Genomic DNA, 6,180 nt, shown 5'->3' with positions numbered 1-6,180 from the left:
TCCTGCAATATACCTATTCTGCAATCTGAAATCAAAACTCATATACATGTAGATTGATCTGACAAGCCAAGCACCCACAAATCCACAATATATACATTTCTTCTCACCAAATAATTATTTATAAATAAGAATTATGAAAGGTTGATTTTCCAAAAATATATATAGAGATATTAAAACAACATCATACATGCTAACATTTATTTTCAGACATTAATGAAAAAGAAGTATTCCCAATCTATTTTTTTTGTTTGGTCACTTGAAATCTTGACACTATCCACACTTAGAGACTTATCTTATAAATTCATCTTAATACGTAAGAAAAAAAATATAATCATGTTACGTCTTGTATGATTAGTCCATATCAGTACTTTGTTATTATTCAATAGTGATAATTTGTGCTAATATGCAATGAAAGATATTTAAGATCAAAAAATTATATTGACAAACATGTACAATAAAATCAGACAAACTAAAAAAATTCAAAGGGTAGTATTATTAAATTGTACTAGTGACTAAACATTTGGGGTTAAGAAAGGTGTATAAAGGAAAATGAATGAGAATATTGGAGATAAGGGTGATATATTAGAAAATTATGTCATGACTTTGCTTTTAAATTGTAAAAGCACATTTGTTTTGAAGAAACAAAAGTCACCCAAAACAAATGGAGTGCTAGTTTTGTATTCAATCACAATTCATTAATGTTTCCTTCTTTACAAAAAATAAAAATAAAAATTATGTAGATAAATTTTTTTTGAAAAGATTTAATAAATTAATATAGACAAAATTCAATCTCATATATTAAGCATTATACTAATTTTAGAATTTTATCAATTAAACTAAATAAGATCACACTTTATTTCCTTGTCTATACATTAATTAAGACTCAAAATTACATCATAAATTATGAATTTGACATGAGTCATACTTTTTTCGTAGTAGAAAAAATGCAACAAATAAATATTTTATACTCCCTCCGTCCTTTATTAGTTTACTCCTTTTGACTTTTCACATTTATCGATGTAAAACTTTGAGTAATAATATCTCTAATTATATATTTGTAAAAATTATAAAAATTTAATATTCCAAAACTACATATTGATACGAATCAAATTATATCACACATGATTATATTTTTCTTACATATAAAGTACAAATGACGATCAAAGTAATAAAGATGAATAGTGTTACAAGTCAAAGTGGTTAAATTAATAAAGGACGGAGATAATATGTTACACAAATAATATTCATTTGTTGTATTTTTTCTGTTATGGAGGGAATACTTTTATTTTCTCAAGTTTCCGTACGAACAACATTTTGGAGAAATCATAAGTAACATCCACATTTTACTGAAAAGTAGGAAAAGGGGTAGAAAAGGCCAGCAAAATATAGTCCATATAAGAGCCAACTGCCAGTTAAAGTGCAGCAGAAGCACAGAAGATAAGATAAAGGGTATAAAGAAATATTTATGGGCCTTCTTTCACTAGTCAACTTGCTTTTGGCCTAGCAGTCATAGGTGGAACTATGTTGAGCCAACTGGTGGCAAAATCATTTTTTGATGCTTATCATAATTATTAATTAAAACAAATGAAAAGTAGTACAAATGAAATATATGGTAACATCATAAGGAATAGAGTAGTTAATAGCACACATGAGGGGCTGCCACTTCTAATACAAAAAAGTTTATGGGCTGCCTTATTTAAATAAAAAGTATAAAAGATGCTTAATTAAAAATAAATAAAGAGAAGTTTAAGTTAACATATAAGAGTGTGGAGTAAGAAAAAGATGGTAGCTCAATGGGTTTCAACACACCCCTCACTTGTGAGTATCCTTAGAAATCCAGAGCTAACTGGAAAGGTCAGAGCAATAATCTTCTTATGGGATAAACATCCTATCGAGGTAAATCCTTATCCAGTAGCGATCAAATATCCAGTTTAGACGAGACCTGCAACCCAGGCTCTAATACCATGTTAAATTTATAAACAATACTAAAACCAATACAAGCCCAATGTACAAAGGAGATTCCATACTAAAACCAATTGGCAATAGTAGGAGTAGCTCCTCTAACTTATATTGTGGTACTTTCTCCCCTCTTTTTCCAAACTCACATGTACATAACATACATGGAGTTCAACACTCCCATCACATGTGAGTGTCCTTAGAATTATTACATACTAGTAAGACAATCCTCATCGGAAATGATCGTCCAATAATAGAGGGACTTATCCAGTTGCATGACAAATGCCCAATATGAAAGGCCCAACAACCTTGGGCTCTGATACCATGTTAAATTTAGAAACAATACGAAACGAGTCTGGGTGACCCGAACAAGGAGAGGAGAGATTTGCTCCATTTTAGAAGCCCAAAGGAAGTTCCATACTAAAACGATCGAATTGGTGATAGTATGAGTAACTTCTCTACCTTATAAAGTGTAACTAACTCTCCTCTTTCTCCAATGTGGGACACTCACAAGTGGGCTTTTCAATGGGTTGTAACATTAGTTAATAATTAGTCTATACTAATATATTAAATAAAGGCATTTATGAAATAAGGAAAGGTGTCACGTGGCACTCTCCATAAGGGTATTTTACTATGTAATCCACATACAATTTAAAAAAAAATAGAAAATGCTTATTATAGAGTTTGATCAAATGACTTCAAGTTTATATATTAAAGTCTTAACCCTAAACCAAGTGATATTTAGTGTTATCTTTTAAAGTATAATAAATTAAATTAAAAATTTTGTCACAAGGGGCATAACCCAGACCCAATAAATAATAGTTACTACTTATTTAATGATGAAGCTAAGGTGAGAGTTCAAATTTGTATATTTCTCATTTACTTTTTATAATTATCTTAAGACAATAAATTTAATAACCTGATTGATAAAAATATTATTATACAACTAGTTTGTTGATCCAGGCAATGTCCCGCCCCAAGTGTTTTTTGGGGCTACATTTCTTTATTATATGTGTTCTTATTTTTTCTAGACTATTTCTTATTTTTTCTAGACTATTTATTTCGAGTCTGATTATGATTTTTTGTTGTATGCTTAGTGGCTGTTTTTTCCGCACAAAATCAACTTATTATTATTTTTTAGTTTGGCTGAGAGAAAAGAGATAGATAGAAAGAAAAGTGGGACCCATATGATGAATAGAGAGATAAAGATAAGTGAATAGCAAATAAAATAACGTATATATCATTTATTTTATTTAAAACAGCCTAAAATAATAAGTGTTTCATTTATTTTAAAACAGAGAAAATATGATTAATTGTTGCTCTTCACAAAGTTATTGCAGCATTCTGTAACCAATGTTTGTTTTTCAAAAAATCTCTGAATCGAAATGTTGTTCATCATCTTCTTGAAATTAGGAGAAGGATAGAAAACTAAAATCCAAATTTATAAACTACCTTTGAATTTTTTTAAAAAATAAAACAATGTGATCCCTATTAACCAAAAAATTGGACAGTTCAAAGGAGTTAGCTTTTAAACAATTAGAAAGCTGGAGCAATGAAGTAATAAAATTATGAATGACATTAACTCTTATTAGGGGGTAGTATTTAGATTAATTTCTAGGCTATTTTTCCATTGTTTTTCTCTTTTCAATGCAAACCTTTAATTAATCCTTTTATATATTGTAGCCTAATTTGTTTTATTAATATTTTTTTTACTAAGTTTATATATAATTTATTTATTTCCTTTTTTTTATTAATTTCATATAGATGGATTAATTTAGTTCTATGTTGGTATATATATGCACGTTTTTCTTGGTTGGGATTTCTGTTTTTCGGTTTCACAAACCGGCGAAGTGTTTGAGAGCTCTTAGCTCTCTCCCTCTCCCTAGCTAGCTCGACATTGATCTTTATGATCCTTGCCTTGACAAATTCAAATCTGAATGCGACGCACCAGTTGCATATGGTGGTTTTTAGCATGCCCACTCAAAAGCGTTTTTCCTTTCTAATGGAGAAACCTAAAATACTCTCGAGCAAGAGTACTGTGTCACAAAGGAATGTGACTCTTCACAAGATCATGAACCTAGAATCCCAAGCAATAGCGGTTTGTTGGGATTGCTCATGCGACGAGATGCAATGCTCGCCTTTGGTTGTTCGTTGTTCGAATCGTGAACGACACTCGCTTCTCTCACCACTGTCATCAACTATCAAAGCTTTGACTCCACCATCACTAGCATTGACCAGCGACGCCCTCCGTCACATATGACTCTTTATCGTTTTTTGTTATTTTTGTTTTCTAAGGCTTGTAAGAGCTCTTAAAGTTTATTTAGGTTCGTTTGTTTCTTTTAGGTTTGGCTGTATTAGCATTAGGTTGTACTTCCTCTTTTAATTAATGTTCGATTTCTCGATGTCAAAAAAAAAAAAACAGAGGTAATACATACTAAGAACAAAAAGAGACAAAGGAGAAATTGTTTCTCCATTATAAAAGAAAGAGTTGTTCAAATCCTATAGTCATCTTTAAAAGGTTAAAGGATATATTCTTAATGTATTCATTTATAGAAATTCATGAGTTCTAGCTAAGCTCATTCAGACAAAATTTCTCACAACTAACATTGTTCAATTTCACCTTGCTTTGTTTTTGAAATATAATTAATTATAAAACGAAATGAATATGATTAAGGTTGTAAGATTGTGTGCCGCGACATAGGGTCTGTTTGGCAAAACTAGTTATTAGGGTAGCTGTTAGCTGTCTACTAGTAGTTGTTAGAGATTAGCGTTTAAAGTAATTGTTTAATTAGGAGTGTTTCGCAAAAGTAGTTGTTAAGATTGTAAAATACAATAAATGACATTCATTATATAGTGTTTATTCGCTAACCACTACCTATAAATCTCAAACATCACTTGAATTGTATTAACGTTCTACAACCACTACCCATAATCTACTCCAACCGCTACTCGCTAATACAACCACTACTTCACCAAACACTCATAGTTTTCTTAAGTAGCGTTTTAACATTGTCCAACCGCTACCCATTACCTAAAACGCTATTGCCAAATAGGGCCATAGGATGTTATGCAATCCTACAATTGAGCATTTTAAATGCTTACTCCTACTCCATTTCCAATTTAGAAAAGAGTACTGTGAGGTCACTGAGGTGTCCATGCATCTCTATGGTAATCCATCTTTTAGTGTATTTTAAGATCTATCTAGCTGAGGATGCCGAGTATAACTTAAACCAAGAGAAAAAGAAAAAGGTTAATGAAGATATGTGATCCTAGGAATGCAAAGAAAGAAGTTTAGAACAAGACAAAATCAACTAATCTTGCATTATATTATGCATTGACCGTGTTTCAATATTCATCATGGATTCCGCGAGGCATTATGAGATTGCACCTTAATTTTTTCTCATACTTAAAACACTTCATTGTTTGATGATAATAACAATAATATATAGTATGTAATAATAATAATTTAGTATTATTATTATTATTATTAGAGAAATAACACGTAAATTTAGTATTTTTGGAAATAATATATCCTCTCTTCTTAATCTGTATATGCGCAATATTCCACTTCTTTTTGTTTTTAATTTAGACAAATAATAAGACCAAGATAATGCATAAACATGCACCCTCCAAAGTCTAGTTATGGAGAATCCAAACATTAATAAAGAAAAAGGTAACATGCATGCTTGTAATATCCTAATAGATTTTCACTAGGCAGATCGACTTTTATGGGCAACAAGCCAATAAGTATACTACTAGAAGTCAAAGAGGAAAGTTCCATCCACCCTCATTTTTATAAGATATAGAACCTATTGACATACCATTTGAGTTACACATACACAAAATACACAATTATAAATTGATACTCATTTTGCACTTCAAAAAAATAAAGTTGTTATTGTATAAGTGATATATATGATTTCTACTCTATGATCTCATAACAAGGCGTTGTTTAATTGGTTGTATATAGGAAGCCATACTTCCTAGGAAGTTATTTTTTTCATGTATTTGAAATTCCTAGGAAGTGTAAAATTGTGTTTGGTTGATAATGGGAAGTAGAACTTCCTATGGGAAGCTCTACTTACCTAGGGGACCTAGGTAAGTAACTTCCTCCATTTTGGAGGAAGTAGAACTTCCTAGGAAGTGCAAATTCTCATGATTTTGCCAACCAAACAACTTCATATACTTCTACTTCCTAGGAATTTGCACTTCCCATGATTTGTT

Source organism: Beta vulgaris, chromosome 7 (genome assembly GCF_026745355.1).
Source record: "Beta vulgaris subsp. vulgaris cultivar EL10 chromosome 7, EL10.2, whole genome shotgun sequence".
In the NCBI taxonomy this organism is placed as follows: Eukaryota; Viridiplantae; Streptophyta; class Magnoliopsida; order Caryophyllales; family Amaranthaceae; genus Beta; species Beta vulgaris.
This window is presented reverse-complemented; position numbering follows the sequence as displayed.